This window comes from Oryctolagus cuniculus, chromosome 10, assembly GCF_964237555.1.
Source record: "Oryctolagus cuniculus chromosome 10, mOryCun1.1, whole genome shotgun sequence".
Lineage (NCBI taxonomy): Eukaryota > Metazoa > Chordata > Mammalia > Lagomorpha > Leporidae > Oryctolagus > Oryctolagus cuniculus.
Window position 1 is genome coordinate 123727961 of NC_091441.1, and position 23082 is coordinate 123751042.

Sequence of the window (23082 nt, forward strand, 5' to 3'; positions counted from 1 at the left end):
AGCTTTGCCAGGCGGCTCAGCTCCCTCCTCTGGACGTCTCACACCTCCAGGGACCTCGCAGCCCCTCCCTGTAGAGATTCTTGGCTTCCTTCCAGCATGGGCCCTGCGCTTCCAGACAACGAAGGCGAAGGCTACCTGGGCACTTAAGGCCAAGTGTCCCAGGCTTCACTTCCAGGGATCCCATGGGTCAGTAGAATCATGAGGTCAGATCAGGGTCAAGGGGAGGGAAACAGGTACCACTTCCTGAAGTGCAAGGGGAATGCCAGGGAGGAACTGTTGGGACGGACCACTGCTGGAGACTGTCTACTACAGTGAGAATCCTGTGTGTCTCAACATTTTTATACAGTTTTAGCTTAGAATGGGAATGCAGAACTTCTGTTATCCTTAGAACAGAAAGACTTAGGCAAATACCAGGAGAGATTTCTGGAAGGATGTATTGTGAGGTATTTCATTTCCCTGTATTATCATTTTGTGCATTTCCCAACCTCTCTACTTTGCATTTGCACTATAAAAATTAGTAAAATGCTCTTTTACTTTTTCCCCACTGACTGCTATGATAAAAAAGCTAACGTGTGGAAAAAGAGCTGGCTACCTTCGAGGCAGGGTCTCCTGCTGGAGCTCCAGCTGGGGGTTGCTCTGTCGCTATCTCCAGGCCCAGACACCTGCAGGAGGAAAGGTGAAGCTGTGCCCTCAGTGGGCAGCGTGGTCGCTTCTGTGTCCAAGGCTGACTGTGTTACTGCATCCTGAAAGCCATCAGGAGCTCTGCGGTCCCACAGTGACAACGCCCACAGACGCAGTTACCATGGGCTACAGACTGCTCTGGGTCAGGGTCAAGTCCTTCTCTGGCCGCCTCTGGCCCCAGGACGTGTGGCCCACTTGGATGTCACTCCGGCTTTTACAGCTGCTCCTGCCTGTTGTCCCCTTCCTCCTGTGAGCGTTTTCTCCACAACTTGCCACAGCCGCTCCACTAGCACTGCCACTCAGCCGCTCCATGTTCTCACAGCGCCGGGGAGCCATGCTGGGCGCTGGGACAGGTGACATCTCACGTGGCAATGGAACTCCAATCTATCTCCTGGAAATGCCCTAGAGTTCATGGGAACAGGCGTGTCTCTCTAAGCCCTGATATCACAGCCTTGAACAAGGTAGCTAGATGATCCTGATAAATAGTTACTGCACGAGTCAATCAAGGGCCCAAAACATGAGGCGGCTGCTCCGTGCACAGCAGCGGAAAGGACTGACTCACTCCTTAAAATGCAGTCAAAACGCTCTGGAGAAAACAAAGCAGAAGAGCCTCCTGCATCACCGCACAGCATGCCTAGCAGGATTCGAATTCATCGCCAGCAAAAGGGCCTGCAAGGGGCTTCTTCTCAAGCTCAAAGCCATGGGCTCGCTGGTGGCTGTCACTGCTCTGTGTAGGTGCAGGAGTAACTGATGTCCTCACTCGTTGCAGTGGCTGGCGTTGGCCGAGGGCTGTGAATTCAGGCAGCCATCTCCCTTCCAGGGGAAGGGTTCACACACCTCCGCAAGTCCGCACTGACCCTGGCGCTGCCTGTGTGCTGTCGAGGGCGGATCACGGAGCCCTCATGCAGAGAACAGGCGGCACGCAGGGACTCTGCTGTCCTGAGACTCAGGGCTACCTTGTTCCTGCCACAAAAAGTAGGCGGGCACCGTGGCTCACTTGGCTAATCCTCCGCCGGCAGCGCCGGCATCCCATATAGATGCTGTGTTCTAGTCCCGGTTGCTCCTCTTCCGGTCCAGCTCTCTGCGGTGTCCCGGGAAGGCAGTGGAGGATGGCCCAGGTGCTTGGGCCCCTGCACCCACATGGGAGACCAGGAGGAGGCCCCTGGTTCCTGGCTTCGGATCAGCGTAGCTCTGGCTGTGGCAGCCATTAGTGGGGTGAACCAACGAAAGGAGGACCTTTCTCTCTGGCTTTCTTTCTCACTGTCTAACTCTGTCAAATTAAAAAAAAAAAAAAAAAAGTAAGCGGACCTGGCTGATTAATGCCCCTGTCTCAAACTACAAGGAGACTGTGTTTGTTGGATGGCTTTAATCCTGATTACTAAACATACCAAACAAGTGTCAAGGCATTCATTTGTAAATCAAATGAAAATCTGTTTCTAAGGCTCACCAAGTGCAACACCTCATTTCCTTCTTTTCTTGGTTCTGTACTGCTGTGAGCCATTGCTGATGCCAGGTAATAGCTTAAATGCACATTAGGATAACAATCAGACGCCCTCCCCGCTCTGAGCACAGGGGCAGCAGGAGGTGTCAGACAAAGGCCACAAGCACTTCACTCTCTCTCTGTGTAATCCACAAATTCACAACTGCCTATCTCCTATTCCCTGTATACACGCTTGGGTTTCCCGAAGACCCCACATTTCTGGAAAACACACAATATTCATCACCTCTGAAAGACAGGTCTCAAATATGGCTTGCCCTGATATAAAAAATAACAACTTAAATTTCCTGATTGTTTCATTACAGAGTGGATTACCCTGGTTGTCAAGGGCAGAGATATAAATTTAATTTTAACATCATCATTTTAATGTGTGCTTTTTTACCGTTAGATTTAGACGACACTATAATAGCACTCTTGGAGTGAGTGTAGATGTATTTAAACTTACGCTTCTCTGGTATATTTAGAATCTAATCCGTTACATGCTTGTTGAACCCCATACAAGCCATACACTACATGAGAAACTGGAAATAAAATTGAACACAGATTTGTCTTTAATAAACTTGAATTTGCTGATTTACAATTTATACCCATTGTGCCTCGCAGGTTAAAATGGATTTAATTTCAGAAGCCTGGGAACAATTCCTGCACACGTGCGGCAGTGCAGCAGGTGCCCTCTCAGGTCTCAGGCTCCCTGAACGTGCAGCAGCCAGGTCAGGCTCTGCCGCCTCCACGGTGTGCACCGGGGTTCAGAGTTCAAGGAAAACTCGCTACACTTTACAATCAAAACTCAAAAAAACTTGAAATTCACTGGTGTGGCAGGAACCCACCAACTTGGGACATCATCTGCTGCCTCCCCGCGTGTGCATAAATTAACAGAAAGAGGGGTCAGAGAACTTAATCTCAGGCACTCTAACATGCAATGCAGCTGTCCAAAGCAGTGGCTCCACCCACTGGGCCACAGTACCCAACCCACTCCTGATGAAGTTCTTGAATATTAAACAAACAAACAAAAAAATAGACTCCCAAGAGAATATTGGACAAAAGACAGGAGAAAACCTTAACAAAAGAAGAGGATACAAATGGCCCATATACCCAAGGAACACACACTCAAGTGGGAAACAAAGGTGATCTAGAGTAATATAGAAATTCTGTTTGTGGGTTTGTTTTGCCACCCAGAGGGCACTTACAGTTGACAACGCTCGGTATTTGTAATTTCTAATTCACAGGACAGGTTATGAAGAGAATGTGCAGACCCAGCAGAACACTGTATTTTCTACTCCTAGGCACACCATGACGGAGTGCATGCCCATGACAAAGCAGAATGTCTCTTTTTTCTAATTTCCAAACTTTGCATAATAAACATATTACTTTTATCATTAAAGCAGTTATTAAAATAAATCATATTCTATTTGTTGTTCATTTCACTTCCCTGGCTCTGTGCAGAGTAATTTACCACAAGTATCTAGGAATTCAGGGCAGTTTGCAAACTGGTAACTCATTTCACCATCTCACTGGGTGCGTAAACGCCACCGCCTCCATGAAAATGAAGTCCGTTCAGGGCAAGGAGCTGTGCCCAGGACTGGCAAACTCTGCGAACTCGCACCTGAGCTGAGGCCTGATTTCTGGCTGATTCACTGTGTCTTCGGTAGAGTCTGAGCTCTCTGAAGAACCAGAACTCAGCACTACCTACAACAAGGAGGGAGGACTGCTATCCCCAGCGAATGATTCTCACTCTCAAAGGTTGTGCTATTTAAAATCTACCTGGAGTGAGAGTTTTCTGGCTCCCGGTGCTCATTCTCAGGTAAGGTAGCTCCCTGACAGGTAGAAGTGAGTCTCCAGCCGAACCACACCTCGAGCTCCCGCCTCCCCAGAACAGAGCACCCCCCATCTGATCCACAGATGCAGCGCGGTGTCCAGGATGGCAGCTGCCAGACCTGTCAGGAGCAGCCAGGGCATCCTTGAAGAATGAGTCAGGTAGTGGGAAGTACACACCTACTATAAACCAGGCACTGAATGTCCACAGGGAGTAAGCCAAGGGCCAAGCCCTCGAGGCACTCCGCACCTGGAACACAAGCCAGCCACATCAACATCGCGGTGAGACAGGCCGGTGTTTCCAGGAGTCCAGGCGTGAAGCAAGGGGCCTGCAGCCGTGTGGCTGCACCACAACAATGCAGTAACGTGTGCCTGTACAGGTTGCATTCTCAATCATCTTTGCAGGTGACCCCGGCACATTTCTCTGTTCTGAAAATCACTTTAGTTGAACTTTGAAACCTTACTGTTGCTTTATTTTCCATACATTTTATTGAATTAGAATATTATTGATATTGGTAATTCAGTATGTTAAATTATGCATCTGGAACAGCCAAAATATCTGGATGACTTGAAGACAGTTTCCTATGGAAAGGAAATCGTGAAGGAAAATGACCTCTAAGGACAATGTATCTGTGACGGAGACATTGCTAAAGGCACTGCTGTGGTTGGGGCGGTTTGTCCCCCAGGGCTCAGGGCCAGGAACCTGGTTCCTGGGGAGGCCTTTACAGGGCTCAGAAAGAGGCCCTGCCCTAAGAGGGGATGAATGTAGCTCTCAGGGTCTTTGTTGGTGCTCACAAGAGAAGGGTGCTTGGGAACAAGGCCACTCCACTCCCCTGCCTCCTGCACACGGCTGTGTCATTGTGTGTAGTCACAGGACTCTCACCAGAGACTGCACTGATGGGGCTGTCAAGTCATGGACTTTCAGTCTCCAGTCTCTCAAGAATATTTTCTTTATGAAGTACCTGGCCTTCAGTATTTTGTTATAGTGACAGAAAACAGGCAAATGCAGACATCCAGTGGCATACCTATGAATCTTGAAACTTCACTCATCAAATGATTGGGTCTTTTTGTTTTGCTGTTCCATGTTTCTTTGTGAAAAGTGAGTGCTGCTGATTAAGTAAGTATGTGGAAACTTCTCCTTAGCTTTCTATTTCAACTATACAATGCAATAGGTTATTATGCTTTTAAACTCCAGTCTCTTTTTTCATAAGAATGTTGTTTCATTGTGATATCAGAGCAGGAGTGAGTTAGTAAAGAGAAAGCTTTCACCAAAGAAGGGCCTGGTATCTTGTCAGGAGCAAGACAGGGCCTCCTTGTCTGGTGCACAAATCACACAGGCATGGTCCACACCAACTACAGCAAAAACAAAGATGGCTGCTCTGACAAATTACATTGTAACCGCTGCACTGATTCTAAGAGAACTCTTGAATACACTTGTAATTAGCATATCTGTCAGCATCAAGGTTCATGATAGAACATGTTTAGCATCTCCATGGCTAATAAATGCAAATGCCTAAACAACACCTTCATTCATGGATTTTTTTAAAGAATCACTAGCAGTGGGGCATTGTGTGCAGCAGGTTAAACACCACTTGTGACACTGGCATCCCATGCTGGAGCGCCAGTCCAGGTCTGCCTGTTCCATGTCCAAACCAGCTTCCTGCCACTGCACCTGGGAAAGCAGTGGGCGATGACCCAAGCACGTGCCTGCCACCTACACAGGAAACCTGGATGGAGTCCAGGCTCCGGGGTTTGGCCTGGTCCAACCCTGGCTGTTACAGGCATTTGGGGGATGAATCAGCAGATGGAAATTTTTTCTGTCTTTCCGCTCATTTCTGTCACTCTCTTTCAAATCAATCAATCAATCATCTTTCCAAAGATTACCTTCTATGACCCTAGAGTACTGGCAACATTTTCAGCCCAACAGAACCTTGAGGCCTTTCATTAATTTACTCTCAGCACATCAGCCAAGCTGATCTTTGCCTTCTCTGCTTCATTGCTCTTTGCTGACGGGAGACCTCAGGCAGGTGCCAGGGAGGAAGTCGAGGTCTTCTGCTAGGAACCCATTCCAGCAAGCGCACAGCACTCCTGGTGTTCAGAGATGCACAGGAGGCTCACGGCTGCTCCTCACACAGCCGCCTTCATCATGTACTCGTGTCTGAGGCCAAATAAGTTGAACTTGGAAATAATATACAAATAAAGGCACTGAAAACAAAATGTCCAAATCCCTCTGTGAGATCACAGGACTTTCACCAGGTATCTTCCCTGAGTCTCAATTTTCTGCCTTAAAAGAAGAGATTAAAAAAAGCACTATGAATAATCCACCAGCTCATCTCCTCTGTTCAGCAGAAGTCCTGCGAAGGAAGAAAGACTGCTTGGGCTGTGTTGCTGGGCCTTGCTGTGCCATCAAAGTTGTGGATCCCTTGCTTCTGTATTTTAAGAACTTCCATGCTTTCAAACTTAAGGAATTAATAACTGCCACTCCCAAGGAATTCATAAACTTATAGCATCTACCGCCAAGCTCCGCTAACTGAATTCTTGAGTGTTTCCTGGTTTATTCTCTCATTGGGAGAATTGTCCTTTGTAGGAAATCAAGAACTTTACTGAGTTACAGCAGTGTTTAGAGAAGCAGTGGAGTTACAGATCCAATTGGCCTGACCCGTTTCTGATTAGACTGTGTTCAAGGGGCTTCATGGTATTTCCATAGAGATTAGGGAGAATGAGGATCTACTGATTATGCTTTTTTGAAAAAAAATTTAAGGCAGGACTGGTGTTGTGATGTAGCAAGTAAAGCTACAGCCAGCAATGCCAACATCTCATGGTGCCAGTTTCAGTCCTGGCTGGTCCAGTTCTGCTCCAGCTCTCTGCTAACAGCCTAGAAAAAGCAGCAGAGGATGGCTCAAGTACCTGGGACTCTTACACCCACACGGGAGACCCAGATTAAGCTCCAGGCTCCTGGCTTCTGCATGGCTCAGTCTTGGCCACTGCAGCCATCTGGGGAGTGAAGCAGCTGATGGAAATTCTGCCACCCGGCCCTGGGCCCCGCCCCGCCCCATCTCTTCCTCTCTATAACTCTCTCAAATAAATAAATACTTACAAAAAATTAAGGGCAAGCAGGCACTTAGCTGAGTAGCAATATGCCAACTAAGATGCCCACCTCCCACACTGTAATATCTGGGTGCACTTCCAAACTCTACCTCTTCCTGCTAATGAAGATGTTGCGAGGGGCAGGTGATGGCTGAAGTAGTTGGATCCTGCCACCCACAGGGAAGCCCTGTGTTGAGCTACTGGCTCCTGGCTTTAGCTGTGGTCCAGCCTCAGCCACTGTGGGAACTGAGGGTGTGAACTAGAAGACAGGATCTCGGTCTCTCAGTCTCTGTCTCTGTCTCTTTCTTTCTCTCTCTCCATACATAAAGATTATTTTAAGAAAAGTAACTGATTTGAGAGGAAAATCATTTATTATACCTGTAAATAAACTTCTAGTCTAAGGTTTTGGAGTGGGCACTGAGCCCATATTAAACATGCCCAAAGAAACCCATGAAGTCATAGGATAGCAGAGACATAAAATACCAGCAAGCGTGAAAGTGAAGGACTGCTCAGAACAGTACCTGTAGAAGGGGAATTACAGACCACACGGAAGAGCACGGTGCACAGGAGCCACATGGGTGACGCAGAGCCCTGACTTTCCACTACAACACACACTGCAGAAGTGCAGCAAACCCCATGGCAAGGATGCAAAGCCAAGGACGGAACTGAGAGACAGATGCTCAGGGTCTCAAAACGAACTGAAAACACACACTGGTGACAAGGGGCCACGCAGGGAACAGAATGGCAGGGGGATACTGAAAAGCAGAAACAGAAATGCAGAAATTAAAACACATCTTAAAATGCGGAAATTAAAACACATCTTAAAAAGAAAAAAGAGGGGCCAGTGCTGTGGCAAAGCGGGTTAAAACCCTGGCCTGCAGCGCCGGAATCCCATATAGCTGCCGGTTCGAGTCCCGGCTGCCCCACTTCCCATCCAGCTCTCTGCTGTGGCCTGGGAAAGCAGTGGAAGATGGCCCAAGACCTTGGGCCCCTGCACCCGCGTGGGAGACCTGGAAGAAGCGCCTGGCTCCTGGCTTCGGATCAGCTCAGCTTTGGCCGTTGCAGTCAGCTGGGGAGAGAACCAGAGTATGGAAGGATTCTCTCTGTAACTTTCAAATAGATAAAATAAAATCTTAAAAAAAAGAAGAAAGTACAAAATGCAGGCGTATGTAAGACAGTTCATGGAAATTAGAGGTGAAAGATAAGGGTACGGTGGCGCAACAGATTTTGAAATTCATATGTTGTTTTCACAAAACACCTTTTCCATAAACTGTTTGTGAAGACCCCTTAGACAAACTGGAGGAAATCACACACAATGGGGCACCAAAGAAAAGCAAAGAAATCAAAGGTAGAACAGAAGACAAAAAAAAAAAAAATGGAATGAGCATTTCTGAAGGAGAAAATGAAGGGATTTAAATGATGCAAGACTGAAATGTATGATAGATGAGAATTTTCAGAATTGAAAAAAAACAGATTTAGGAACTTGCAGAGGACTCAGCATAAATTTAAAAATAGGCCAGCGCTGTTGCTCACTTGGCTAATCCTCCGCCTGCGGCGCCAGCACCCCGGGTCCTAGTCCCGGTTGGGGCACCAGGTACTAGTCCCGGTTGCTCCTCTTCCAGCCCAGTTCTCTGCTGTGACCTGGGAAGGCAGTGGAGGACGACCCAGGTGCTTGGGTCCCTGCACCCGCATGGGAGACCGGGAGGAAGTACCCGGCTCCTGGCTTCGGATTGGCGTGGCACCTGCCGTGGCGGCCATTAGGGGAGTGAACCAACGGAAGGAGTACAAGCAGTTATATTCCAGGAGATCCCAGAGCAGAGAATTCTAAACAAACTCACAGAAAAATATCGGTCAGCGGAATTCTCTTACCAAGCACAGCACTGTTTCAGAGTGTGAGCAAAACAAGGAACTTTCACCACACAGATTTTAAGGGAGTTCAGTGCAATTTCTAGGATGACCTTCAAATGCTCTTCTGTACCGAGTAACTGAACCCAGGGGTTATTCATGACTCATGGGAAGAAAAAGTAAATTCAGATCTCAGGAAAACAAGCCACAAATTGAAATAAACACTGACAAAAAATATCAGGGAAAGTCTAAAAATAAATAGCAAAAACACAGGCAGGAGTGTGTTGGAGGAAATTTAAACAGCTCATCATTCTGTTCGGGAAGAGGACAGCGGTAGCATTTATTAGAAAAATAAAGCTATAGTCTATGTTAAAGCATTTATGTTCAATGAAGTACAGGTATAATAAAGATTGTGTAATTTTTAAGATAGTAAAAGTTAGAAGACAGTGAATAAAGGGCAATCCAATAAAAAAGCTCAAGAAACATTTTAATGGAATGTGAAATAAAATATAAGAAGTCAGCTTCTACCCGCAATCATAACAGACACAGATGAATTAAGTACAGAGACTCTGATGCCTGTGGAGCAAACCGAAAGCTGCTGACTCCACTTGGCCTTGACCTTCCTGGTGGCCTTCTCACACACGCGCACAGCTGAGACATGGGAACACTGCAGTAGTGATTCAGCGGGTAAACTCCGTGTCAGTAAGGCACGTGTCTAGGATGAAACAGCATCACCTAGAGTGTGTGGCAGATTAGCTAAGTTTATTTTTAGGAAGATACCATTTGCATGCTGTTTTAAGACATAGTATTTTAGGCATATTTAACAAGAAATTAAAAATACATGTAAGCTAAGTCTTGAGAAAGTTCATAGGAAAATGCATTACCATGAAAAAAACACCTCATGGGTTTCAAAAGTTCCTTGCACCATAATAAACTTATTTTTCAGTGCAATTTCCCGCACTTTCCAAGGTGCTGCTGTGTGATTCGTAATCTCAGAGTAATGCAGACAGAGAATGAATTAGAAGGGTGTGGTACGGGCCTCAATTATGTTGATTCTGTCTGTTTTAGGAACAAAGGACGAAAATATCCAGTACAGTCTGGCACTTGGTGATGTTGAGCGATGGAGATTCGTAATTATAAAATCGGAAAATGCGGTGAGTACGGGCAATCCTGTGCCCATCAACAGCTAAGTACAGGTGAGCATCACTCACCAAAGAATTCAGAAGTTCATGCAACAATAAAAGTTATGGTGCGAAATCGTGAAAATCATGAAATATGAAGTTTCCATCTTTAAAAGATGGAGTCAAGATTCTTCAAAAGAAGTCAAAATGTGTTATTTATTTTACAATGTGACCATACTAAAAATATTACAATAAAACAAATGTGAAAATATCCCTGGAAGTGGGACTGGAAATGTATGTGAAGATATGTGTTGTCTATTTTCCAAATTTATTTATATTCATCTGCTTGAAAGGCAGAGCTGCACAGGGAGAGCTAGAGAGAAAGAGAGAGAGATGGAGGACAGGAGAGAGAGAGATCTTGATCTGCTGGTTCCAGGCTGGACCAGGCTGTTGCCAGGAGCCTACAAATCCATCTGGGTCTCTCACATGGGTGGCAGGGCCCAAGCACTTGAGGGATCACTGGGTGCCTCCAAGGATGCATTAGCATGAAGCTGCACTGGTAGCAGAGGAGCTGGGACCTGAACAAGTACTCAAATACAGGATGTGGGCACCCCAAGCGGTGGCTTACCCCACTGCACCACAATGGCTGCACCTGTGTTGCTTATTTTACAACATTTTCCAGAATTTCAAGTTTTACTGCTGCTGTTTTCAGATGCATACATTACTTTGGGCCATAAATATCTTAATATCTGAAAGATAAAAAGAAAGAAATGAACATTCACAGGAACAAGGCTCTGGTGATGGCTTTTTTTGATGGAAAGACTTGAGGCTTATATTTTCTTAAGCTTTTCTCTGTGTTGCTTTTACATTCAGAAAACTAAATCAACCCTTTATTCTGAACAATCTCATAGCTTGGTGTACAGGAGACATGATTTCTCTTCCTATGCCACATGGGTTCAGGCCAGCATCTCCACGTGTTCCCAGGATTCCCCAAGTCCTGTTTCATGTCCAGTTGTGATCTAACACTCCAGGTTAATTCTCTACTAAATACCCAATACTGTTGATAAAGTGGTGATTATAATGTTATTCTTCTCACTGCTTTATATTATTTTTACCCAATTGATTCCAAGTCTCATAGTCAAATGCTATGATAGTAATAATAATATAGTAATAATTAAAAAACTAACAGATAGAGTGCTTACTAGTTGCCTGGCATTCGTCCAAGACCTTTGCACCTATTAGCCCATCCAGCCCTCCCAATGGTGCTATGAACTCAGTGCTGGGAGGGGAAGGAGCAGTAGCGTGGTCAGCCTGGGTAACTTGTCTGAGGACCACAAGCCATTGTGCCACTCAGGCTCGGAGCAGAGCGGAACGTGGAGGCCACATCAGACCAAGGAGTCTTGGGACCCTGCTCTCACCCTCAATTTGTCCATGCTCAGAGAAACGGAATCGTTGTACCAGTAAGATCCGTCATTTTCTACTTCATAGGATACAAGATGATTCTTTCATTGCTTCTTGTAAAAAGATCTCATTATCTAGGCAATTTCATGCATTCTTTTTTTGTTCATTTAGTTGGAAATCTAAATCCTGTATAAAACACTATTTAATACTTCAAGTTTTGATTCATGCTATGATGACACAAATTCACTTCCTAATGGCCTTAGGATTTGTGCATGACAGTTCAGCCGGCCGTAGGTTTCAGGAACAGGGCCTCACAGGTAACCACCAGCAGGTAAGCGCAATGGTCATTTAGTTTGTTTTGTTTTTATCCTGTCTGTAGTTAGCCTTCACCACAGCATCGTGTAAACCCAGAATACACAGTGCAAATAACTCGAATGAGCTAGGATGGCTTTTGTCAATATGAACCAAAAGAACAATTTCCTAATAAAATTCCCATTTAAAGAATCCGTCCAACCTGAGAGATTTCCACTGAGAATTCATTGCATAAGAGCTGACTCCCCAGCCCGCCCCACCTTGCTCTAGAGAAGCGAGGGACAGAATGGGAAAGGTGATGGGGGAGGCAGTGGAACCCAGAACAAGAGACAGCATAAACTCCCTGTCCCTGAGGGGAATGCGCGTGGACACAGCCCAGCAGGAGCCTGCAGTGAGGCGCATTTCCTTCACTGGCAAACGCTAAAAACAGATCTTTAGGGGCCGGCTGCACCAGCAACCCATGTGGGCGCCGGATTCTGTCCCGGTTGCTCCTCTTCCAGTCCGGCTCTCTGCTGTGGCCCGGGAAGGCAGTGGAGGATGGCCCAAGTGCTTGGGCCCTGCACTCGCATGGGAGACCAGTAGAAGGTGGCTCTCTCCTGGCTTCAGATCGGCACAGCGCGCCGGCCATAGCAGCCATTTGGGGGGTGAACCAACAGAAGGAAGACCTTTCTCTCTGTCTCTCTCTCTCTCACTGCCTAACTCTGCCTGTCAAAATAAACAAACAAATAAATAAAATCAGATCTGTGGTGCCCTTGGAACAAAACTGCTGAGTCCCTTCTCTTGCCCGTGTCCCTGTCAGGTGAGCAGACGCTGGGAAGGGGAGGGCGGGAGGCAGCCCACAAGGTCACAGCACAGGCCTGGGTGGGAATGCCATTATGCAAGCCGCACATTCTCTTAAGACAACAGCAAGTGAACAAGTTTTTCTCAAATAAACAGAGAAGTGATTGGGCAACTGAATAGAAGTTGCAAATACCCTATTTTAGTCTTTCTACCACAGTTTCACTGCTATTCACATAATTAATTGACATAATAAATACTAAATGTTTTACAAAACACTAAAAGAATAATATGCAAAAGGAACTACCAGGAAGTACCTTTTTTTCTCTCTACCACTCCATAGACTTTAGTTTCTGGAGCATGGATTACATTGAAACTGAATAGCAAGAATTCCCGTTTATCCCCTGCCCCAGTACAGGCATGGCTCGCCTGCCACCAACATCCTACAGCACAGTGGTTCATGGACCGCATGACAGGTCATCAGTCCCACAGTCCACAGTTTGCATCAGGTCCACCCTTGGCATGGAGCAGGGTTTTGGCAAACGTATAGTGACATGTATCCATCATTGTACGGTCACATAGGGTACTTTTACTGCCCAGAAAACCCTTCATATCCAACCCGTTTATCCCTCATGTGTATCTTTTGAAAGAAACAGAAAATAACCAGAAAAAAAGAACAAAGAAAAACTGCAATAGAAAAACATAAAGCTGAAGAATGGCTCCAGTTTTGAAAATGTGGGTCAACAGATATTTTCACGGAGTCTTACCATCTACGTGACTCCATCCTCTCACACATCTAACTCCTAACACAACCACGCTGGTGGGGATGCAGTCACCAACGTCAGGAGATAATACAAAATGAACTGGAATGTTGCAACGCTGAGACTACATTTGGAGACTCTGACAGACGGGAAGACCAGTGAGGTCTAACGTGCCCACAACGGGTGGGTCTGATGGAGATACAGAAGCAGAGTGAAAACTGTCAGAACTCCCAAAAGGCAGCCACCAGCTAAGAAACTGTGCCACGAAAATCCAGAGAGCAAAGAAATTCAAATGAGTAGGGTAAGCTTCAAGCACAAGCTGATGAGGACTGAACAACTGCAGGGTAGGTTCTGGCAAAACAAACAAACAAACAAACAAACAAAACAAACCCCACCGAAGAGGCCCGTGGAGCTCCCTCAGAGAAAGCAGACAGGCTTCAGGGAAGGGCACCGCACAGGACCTGACAAAGCCTCCGGCATGCGAGCGGCCCCCAGCCATGCTTGTAGATGCTTTCTCATTGTGAGGAGAAAAACTATTTTGACCCAAGAAAGACAACTTGGCAGAAGGCAGGAGCGTTAGGGAGTAGGCACACAGGAAGCATGGCGGCCACCTTCTCCTTACTGGAAGCACAGTCCTTATTAATGGCAAGAAGCAAGTGGCAGGGAGGGGCGGAGGGAGGAGCTGGGTGGGACCAGCCTGTTGGTGGGGAGCCATTCCCTTCCAAAGTGAGCTGTGCTACCTGGAGGCTGTGCTGCGGGGTAGCCCGCAGGCAGATGCTGTTCACCTCAGTGGTGTAAAATGATGGCACCATCTGAATCCAGGGGGCATGGCTGGGCTGGGCACCACTGAGCACAGGTGATAACCTATTTCCCTTTCACAACAAGGACTTGGAAGTGATTGCTTAATATCTAACATGCATCCTGAAAGATGCCTTTAGACTAAGGGTATTTTCATAATTTTTGCTCTTAACTATTTAGTTATTTTGCTGGAAGTATATCTCTTTTCAGCTTTATGTTTTTACATTTGCTAAAATTTGGAGTTAAATTAGACACTTTTTTAAGTTTAGGGAAAGATAGCATACTTATAAAAGAACATTTGTCTATCACTGATCACATTATCTAAGTGTCTTACTCTTTAAAAATCAAGATATGTAATAAGAAACTACTACAAAAGTCTCTCTCTCTCCTCCCCTCATCCCTCTGTTTCATTTTCTCTCCTCTTTTTTATATGAATTTAGTAGGCATGAGTGTAGTCTTCATGATGATGAGAATTTTTTCAATTTTGTTTACCTTGAGTTATTTTTAATGAGCATCCTATGCTACTACATTCCAATTAATATGCTAATAAAATAAATATGTCAGTAACTAAATAACCAGGTAGTCCATATCCTTTCCGCACCTCTGAAAGAATGAAAAAGATGAATTTACTTTTATACTATCACTGCATTTTCATTTATAAAAAAAGAGAAGCATTAAATCACCTAATCCACTTTCCATTCCTTTCACGGCATAATTGACTTTTGTCTGGGTTCCGAACAAACAGTGCATGCAATCATTTTCTAGATGACCAAGTGAAGTTGTTCTCATTAAGGAAAGTTCCATGGAAACTCTAAAAACGTATCCTGGTACTTCTCTAGAAACACAGCCCGCCTGGATGGCTTCCTGCTAAGCTGTGATAAGTTATGCATTTTCATAACCTCATATACAGCCCGATGCAAATGCTTCCTGCTTTGTATATTTGAGATCTTTGGGCTGTTGCTGAAAAAACTGTCACTGAAGCATGGAAGAAGAAATGACTGCATATTTCCGTTTGTTACACAGACTGTGCCAGTGTTGTGGGTGTGTGTTTTGTGAAGATGTGTGTTTACACACATGTGTGGGAGGGAGGAGATGCAGGCAAGACTGCTCAAACGTCTTCCTTCCTTGTAAAATGCAGTACACATAACGACAATAAAAACAGACGATAAACGAACCCATCAGATAAATGAAAACTGCTGAAAGCCAGCAATTCAGTATTCCACATATGGCTCCTTCTTTGACAGATATCTTGGAAAAGCATTGTCACTGTAGAATACAATTATGAATACCTCATTTTCCAAATTGATTCTGTGTGATTCTACCATTCCCTCTGTTTTTCCTCTCTATAACTTCTATTCAGCCACTCTGTAGACACTTCTCAGAGGACACAGGATGCTGATTATTTAAACAGGAGTTGTTTTCATTGGGAGAGGCAAGAACTAGGAATTCAGCTTTTCCCAAGCCCCAGTGGCCATGGTGGCTGATCTCCAGAGCTCTTGGAAGTTTTGTTCCCAAGTCATCAGCTCCTGAAACTTCATCAAGTACTGTGAGACTCGTAATGCTGACAAGTTCACTGAGAGCACGTGGCCAAAGAAACCCTAGAATCTGGGTACAAAGCAAAGTGCCAGGCAAAATTCCAGGAGCCCATGTGATCCCAGGGCTGGCTTTGCTCCCCTGGGGGAAGCTCCCCCCACCCCCACCCTGGAAACTTTCCAGGGCCATCCTTTAGATCACCCCAGAGACACCAGCAGCCCCACCCCTCAGCCCTTGTGTGAAAACATCTGGCAGCCTCATTTCTCCAGCTGCCATTACAGAAAGGGCGTGTGGCTCTCAGAAAGTTCCAGAATTAGCACCGTCATCCCCTCTTGCCCATTAGTTTTTTCTGCAGCAAAGCCCAGTCAGACACAGAAAATCCGGCCACAGTCTCCCTTCTCTGGCTTGATTATAATCCCCACCCTCAGCCAGGGACAGCGGGGACAGGAGCCAGCACACTTCCCCCCCAGGAGCAAATGCTTGTCGGCATTAGCATCACAGAAACACAGCAAGGTAAAGCAGCCCGCTCCCAGGCCCGGCTGCTGCCTCTGACGCTGATACAAAGCCCCTGGCAGGCAGAAAAGCTGAGGCTTCCTGGCCATGCTCTCCCTGCCGCAGACAGCGATTCTGCACTTGGAGATCTTACCAGGCAAACGTCTCCGGATCCTGACAGCTTTCTCTGCGGAGCTCTCAGCCAGGCATGCTGTGCGTCCAGGCAGCCACCAGCCCTCCGGAATGTCTGTGCCTCTGGCAGATGACGGGACCCTTCCCCAGCTGGGACAGCAAGCCCTGCATCCGCCGAGCGACGCACGGCTCTTCCCTGGTCTTCAGCAAGAAATACGCGCCTCTCCTGCTGCAATCCTGACGGAACCCAGACAATTAGTTCTGCAGCACGTGTGTGAAGCTTCTGTTTGGAACACCCACAAGGAGAGTTCCCCCGCACGGGAGGTGGCTCCCCCTCCTCACCCCTCACAGGACCTGGGAGCAGAGCGCTGCTGCCATTCCAGCCTCCTCCCTTCACCGGAGGCAGTCACTCCTGTCGGGTCATCAGGAAACCTCGCTCCTGAAAACTGGGTCAGACCGACTGCTCATCAGGCTCCCGACAGCCAAGGAAGTCATCCTTCCCTTCCCCTGGCTTCACCGCATTGTCATTTGCAAGCAAAGATGAAGCCGGCCCAGGCGCTGCAGGGGCTGAGGCTGAGCTCAAAGGCAAGCGCTCAGGAACGTGCCGGTAGCTCCTGTCACAGCGAGGGTGAGAGAAAAAGGACGTAAAACCAAAGGATTGTATGCCCTGGCACTGAAACCTTTTGCGATGGGATTTTTCAAATACAGGTATGAAGAAAGTGGAATTGAAACAGCCCAAAGCAGCCTTGCTGCCCTCCCAGTCATGCATTTCTTGTTTCCAGAGAGAATGCACGTGTGTGTGTGTGTGTGTGTCTGTGTGTGTGTGTGTGTGTGTGTGTGTGGCTTCCTAGTCCTGCAAGGAGAGGAATGCCCTTGGGGTCCCAGAGTTGCCCAGCTACACTGCTTCACGTGTGCAGGTCTTGCCATTGGTTTTAGAAGGGACACACTGCATGGAGAATACACGCATAGGAGCATGAACAGTCCACACGTGCACAGGCGCCAGCGGATGCACGTGTGGCTACAACATGGGCACAGAGGAATAGCTTCGACAGTCTTCTGTTGCCATAAAAGGAAATCACACTCCTATCATTTTAAAGTAAGTGAATATTGGGAAAATAAAACCCTCAGATCTAAGGTAGGCAAGTCCAAAGTGCTCTTGGCCTTGGTCTGCTCTCTAGGCTCAGCGAGGCCCGCCATGACTGCATTCCATGCCAACCAGCCATGGAGGTGAGTAGCCACACTGCACAGACAGCTGCCCAGTCACCCCTGCACGGGCCCCGAGCACGGGACTGTCGACCTCCACACGCGGAGGGGGACTCACAATGGGCCATGCCCTGTCCCTCTGTCCCCCACTTCACAGGTAGACACGTCACGTGAATAATGGTACAGGGGCAATATTTGTCCTAACCTAGCTTTCAAATTTTACCTTAAAATTATCGCTCTGGGTATAAAATATTGTCTATATACAGAAATGCCAGCATGCATTTAGCTATGGTGCTATATATAATAAAAACATCCACCGTGTATGGGTCTTCCCATGGAGGGAAATGCTTTCCGTTTAAGGACACTTCTTTATCCAAACCTGCAATTCAAAGACAACTGATTGTCTTGCTTCCTATGGAGCCAAGAGCGTCTGGCACCACAGCTGCAACAGACCCCAGCTCTGCCTTTGCGCCTGCCCCTCTGGGAAAAGCGCGGCTTGTTCAGACCAGGCCAGCATGGGGCTCTGACCCTGCGGGTCCCAGATGCCCATGGGGCTGCCAGCGGCCCGTCTGTGCCTCAGAGCCAGGGCTCCTGCAGATCAGCATATCTGGAGCTATCTGGAGCCCATCAGAAAACTTGACCTCTCCGAATGCACGTTTCCTTCCACTTCCCAGCTTCTTTCTACAGTAAAATCACCTTGGAGAAAGCTGTCTGTGTTCACTGTCAGGTCACCCCCCTTCATTCTATCTGGAATTATACTTCAACTTGTCTTTTGCCCTCACTGTCCCCTGTAAACATCTCTGGCCAAACACAGCACTGAATTCCACATTGAAAACCCAACAGCCAGCTCTTAGCCCTCACTGCACTCAATTTGTCACAATTTACTTTATTCCTCTTTTCGTAGCCACCTGCTTTCCTTCTTCCTCACTGGCTGCTCTTTCCGAGGTCCTTGTGCTGACACCTTCTCATTTATTAATGCTTCAAAGTTGGGGTGGAGAGAAGGCACCAAGGGCCTAGAGTAAGTCTGCACCAAAGCTACAAAGAATTGCTGAGAGAAGCTAAATAAGATATAACTAAGTGAAGAAATATACCATGTTCATGGATCAGAAACCTATTATCTATTAGAGGTCAACTATCCCTCAGTGGGCATTTAGATTTTAAATATGTTCAGTCAAAATCTCAGCAACTGATGGCAAAATTTATATGGCAATGAAAATCATCAAGAAAAGTGAAGTCAGATGACAGAGAACAAGGTTAGGGAACTTAGCCCATGATTCCACAACTTAGCACTAACCTGAAGCCATCAGGGCAATACAGAGATGGTAGCACAGGTCAACAGAACACAGACAGAGATACACACTCCTGTGACCAGCAGACGTCAGCATGGTGTCAAAGCAACTCAGCTACAAGAGCATCAGGGGTCAAGGAGTTGTGCTGCACAAAGGGATTTCATTGGGAAAAAACAGTCATTAACCCTGTCCTCACACCATGCACCACATGAACGAGCAGAACAATAACTTAAAACATAAAAGTTCAAAACTTAAAGAAGAAATATATGACCTGTAGGTGTATTCAAATACCCCTTAGGACTCATGCATGCACACACACAAACAGAAAACTCCACAAATCACAAAACACAAACAAAAACAGGTGTTTTCATGAAAATTAAAAAAAAAACTGCTGATCTTGGAGAGCTGCCATTAAGGAGTTTTCACAGCACTATAAAGAGAGAAAATCCAATCAGTGAGTGAAATGAACAAAGGATGTGAACAGACATTTCACGCGATGTAGTTAACATTTAGGCATATAAAGGAGGGTTCAACATCATTATTCATCAGAAAAGGTAAATAAAACCCATTTAACCATTAGCAAGACAGATGTAAAAACACTAAAAACACCAAAAACATTTAAGAAGAGGCAACCTGTACCTTGCTTATAGGGCTGCAAATGCTACACCTATTTTGAAAAAACAATTGGAAGATTCTTAGAACAACAATACAGAGAAACTTTACCTGCTTGCCCAGAAGAAATGGAGACCTGCCTGCTCCCACCCAGAGATATAAAGGGGACTCTCTGTTGACAGCTACAAGTGGACAGCAACACGAATAACCACTGCTAGGTGAATGTTAAAACTGTGGTGTGTTCATAAACTTAATGCCAGTGAAAAAGTAAAAGGCATGAATTGCTGATATACCCTGGAATAATTCCATAAGTGTTACTATGAGAAAGGATCTCCAGGAAGAGCAAAGCAATGCTGCCCTGACTGAAACAGAGAATGTTTGTTTGGAGCTGAGATGGGAGATTAATTCCAAGCACACACCAGGGAACTCATGTGAGCGAAAGCAGAGTCTCAGACCGGGGCATCGGTCCGCTGTGCCATGCATCCGACAAATCTTACCACACTGTGCAAAGGGGTGCCTTCCACTTCGTGTTAGGCACGTTTCCACGAAGTTGGGTCTAATGAATTACAGGGTGGCACATTCTCATAACAGCTTTGGAAGAATAAAAATAGATAATGCTATCATTCCACAAATACATTGCTGTTACTGATCTTAGTAGAACAAGGAAGACTGCCTGTCTGATCTTTTGCTGGCACCTGCCTGAGTCATCCAGGTTCAATCAGGTTTTCCAGTAAACAATGGAGATGGTGATGGTGATATGGACAGGTAACTTTTGTAGCCCAAAAGATGCGGCAGGTTGTAGCCTTATCATTCACAGGTAACAGTCCTCTATTCAATCCTCACAGTAACTGGAGCTGTTTGATGTAATCACTTTCCACTCTACGAAGGAGATGGAGACACAAGGCAGCAAGCGGAGCTGTGCAGGAGCCCCTGCACAGGGGAAACCCCGGCTGACTTGCTCAGGAGCCCACACGCACCAGTGGAGTCCTCAAGGTTCGCATGCATCCTTGTGTTTACTTGGCTTGTCAAATTCTGTGAAAGGCACATTCAGGATTCCACACATAACATCCCTTTAAAATGAAAGAAGTATCTTTGAAGAAGACTTTGCATTACGTGTTTTGTTGTTGAATGCCCCTGGATAAAGTGACACACTTGTACATCGCAATTGGTCTTGTATGCGTGTGTGAACTGTGCACCCATACCCAGCTATTCAATGGACTTCAACTTCATGCTCATGTAACATCTTCACAATCTCTTTTCAATCTGTATCTCTCTCCTACATGTGAGTTCTCACAGCTTTCTTACTTTCTTTAAGATTTACTTATTTTTACTTGAGACTTAGCATTTCAGAGAGAAAGAGAGGGAGAGACAAGAAAGGAAAAGATCTTCCACCCACCGGTTCACTCTCCAAATGGCCACAGTGACTGGGGCTGGGCCAGGCTGAAGGCAGAAGCCCAGAGCTCCATCTGGGTCTTCCATGTTGGTGGAAGGGGCCAAGAACCTGGGCCATCTTCCAGTGCTTTCCAGGTGCATCAGTAGGGGGGTGGATCAGAAGTCAGGGCTTGAGCATTAAGAATGTCTGTTCCTTCGTATTTTTCCTATGATCATCAAACAGCTGGACTCAATCGGATAGTCTTTCTATGCGCAGGTGGTGCCGTTTGCCTGCAGCATGGCAGCTGATTTCTGTGCTGGAATCACTTCTTCCCCACTTGCTGACGCTTAGAATTGCAGCTCCCCAGGCACTAGGAACACGGCGGGAACACCAGGTCAACACAATTTCCACCCTGTCCAATTGGGACCACACGGTTTGCAGGAGCCCCTGCTGTGGGCACAGCCAGACAGGTGGAATTCGATGGCAGCATCCCTTTGCCACAAAACACTGAAGTACCTACTCCATTCCTCAGTCTCAGGAAGGACTCCCCTCACCCCTGCCTTTCCTCTGTGCTCCTGGAACCCAGGGTCTGCCCTCTCCTAACACTTTCCCAGCACTCTCTTCATGGGTGAGCTAGTGGTGTTGTAAGCATGAGGACCCATTCCATCTCCTGCAGGAAGCTACGACTATCGGTTGTGAGTCTTGCAATTCTTGTACAGAAATCCCCACAACATTAGTGACTCTGTGAGAACTTACTTGGCAGGTGCAGTCATTCTAATGACATATGGTGCAGCAACTCGACTGGTTGGTGTGTTTTTGGTGTTACTTACTGATTTTGCTTGTTTATTTTTGGTGTTATTTTGGTCTGGATGTACTGATGAGTATGCACAACCATGCTAAATATATAGCTTTAAAAATTATGAGATTGTCTTTTTCTCTGTCACAATTTTCCCAATTGTGCCTAAACATGAACAATTTGCTGTAATTCCTGGAGTGCTTCCCACAGGCCAGATTCACACTCTAGAATCTCACTTAGTCCTTACAACAGCCCTAAGCAGAAGGGGTTTGGAAAGATTTGTAGCCAGGAGCAACCAGACTGTCAAAGCGCACCCAGGGGTTGCACCCAGGCCCACTTAGCTCCCTGTCTGCGTCCTGAGCCCCGTGTGGGGACTCTGCTCCATCCACTGGAATCAGATGCAAGACAAAAACATGGCTATGGCTTTTATCATTGTCTGCATTCCTTAAAGCTAGTAAAAGTTTTTTTTTTAAGTATAATGCTTTAAACTGCTATTTGGACTTTAATAATTAACTAGATAGTTAAGATGTGTATTCCTGCAAGAATTATTTATGTTTTTTGTGAAAATGATCTCAATCTGCACATTTATCCCTCCCCCCACCCCCTACCCCAGTCCTTGATAAGGGGTAGAAGACAGTAACAGATGCAAGGAATTCCAGGATCCTCCCTTTCCTTTCTCTTTTAGGTGACTGAGACGTGGGGGTTGGAACCTCAGGAGGAGAAACCCGCTCCAGGCATTGTGTCCACGCTCCCCCAGGAAAAGCACAGGGAGAGCACACGAGAGCCATTCGCTTCGTCTTTTACCCCAAACAAAATCCGTTTTTCTCACTTTACACCTCATACGTGCAATTTTACAGATATTCAAAATTTCAATTCCCTCTGGGGAAAAAAGAGAAACTGCATTTTGCCATGAAAAATACTGTTTTTCCAGCAGGAAATCATTGGTGAAATACATATATTCTCCTACAACCACATGGTAGGAAAATGCATGCTTTGGAAAGCTTTCTCAATAATTCAGTTCAAGCCCCTTGAATATGTTCATGTAAAATAGAAGAACTGCTCCAGGTGATAACTTCCACCAGGGAGTGGGGAACACCTGGCCTCCTGACATGAGCCACAGAAGGACACTGACAATTGTCTCCTGGGACTCCTGCCACCTGCTGGACCAGACACTGAGTCTTAGTGAGTGGCCATTGCTCTGCAGGACTTTCACTGTTTCGGCAGTATTATCTAACACAAGGCTCATTGTGATCTTTCTAAATTATATGGTCAATTGCATGGGACCCAGTGAAAATATATGTATTTCATTGATGCAGTTCTTTTTCTACTCTAATCTTTTTAACCCTCAAAATCGAGAGATTCTCTATGAATTGTAATTATTGTATCCTATTTCCTGCTCAGACTGAAAAAGTCAAAACACAGAGATTCAGGGCCAGCATTGTGGCACAGCAGGTAAAGCTGTCTGCTGCAATGCTGGCATCCTATCTGGGCACTAGTTTGTGTCCTGGCTGCTTCACTTATGATCCAGCTCCCTCTGCCTGGGCCTCTGCCACCCGCATG

The 23082-nt window shown here is 46.3% G+C and overlaps 1 protein-coding gene and 1 long non-coding RNA gene across 16 annotated transcripts in view; one reads left to right on the top strand and one right to left on the bottom strand.

Annotated features, from left to right (window-relative positions):
- CNTN6 (contactin 6) overlaps positions 1-23082 on the bottom strand; it is a 470116-nt gene that overhangs the window by 223482 nt on the left and 223552 nt on the right. For 4 of the 15 annotated variants that reach the window (XM_051831866.2, XM_051831856.2, XM_051831857.2 and 1 more), the window contains one exon: positions 16273-16487. The exons of 10 other annotated variants lie outside the window; for them this stretch is intronic. The gene's annotated coding sequence lies outside the window, so the exon portion shown is untranslated. Of the gene's footprint in view, positions 1-16272; positions 16488-23082 lie in introns of those variants that run through there. One more of the 15 variants, XM_070051246.1, reaches the window with a different exon arrangement.
- LOC138844155 (uncharacterized) lies at positions 16073-21643 on the top strand. Its single transcript, XR_011379693.1, has 2 exons — positions 16073-16958; positions 20200-21643. It is a non-coding gene; the product is annotated as an uncharacterized lncRNA (long non-coding RNA).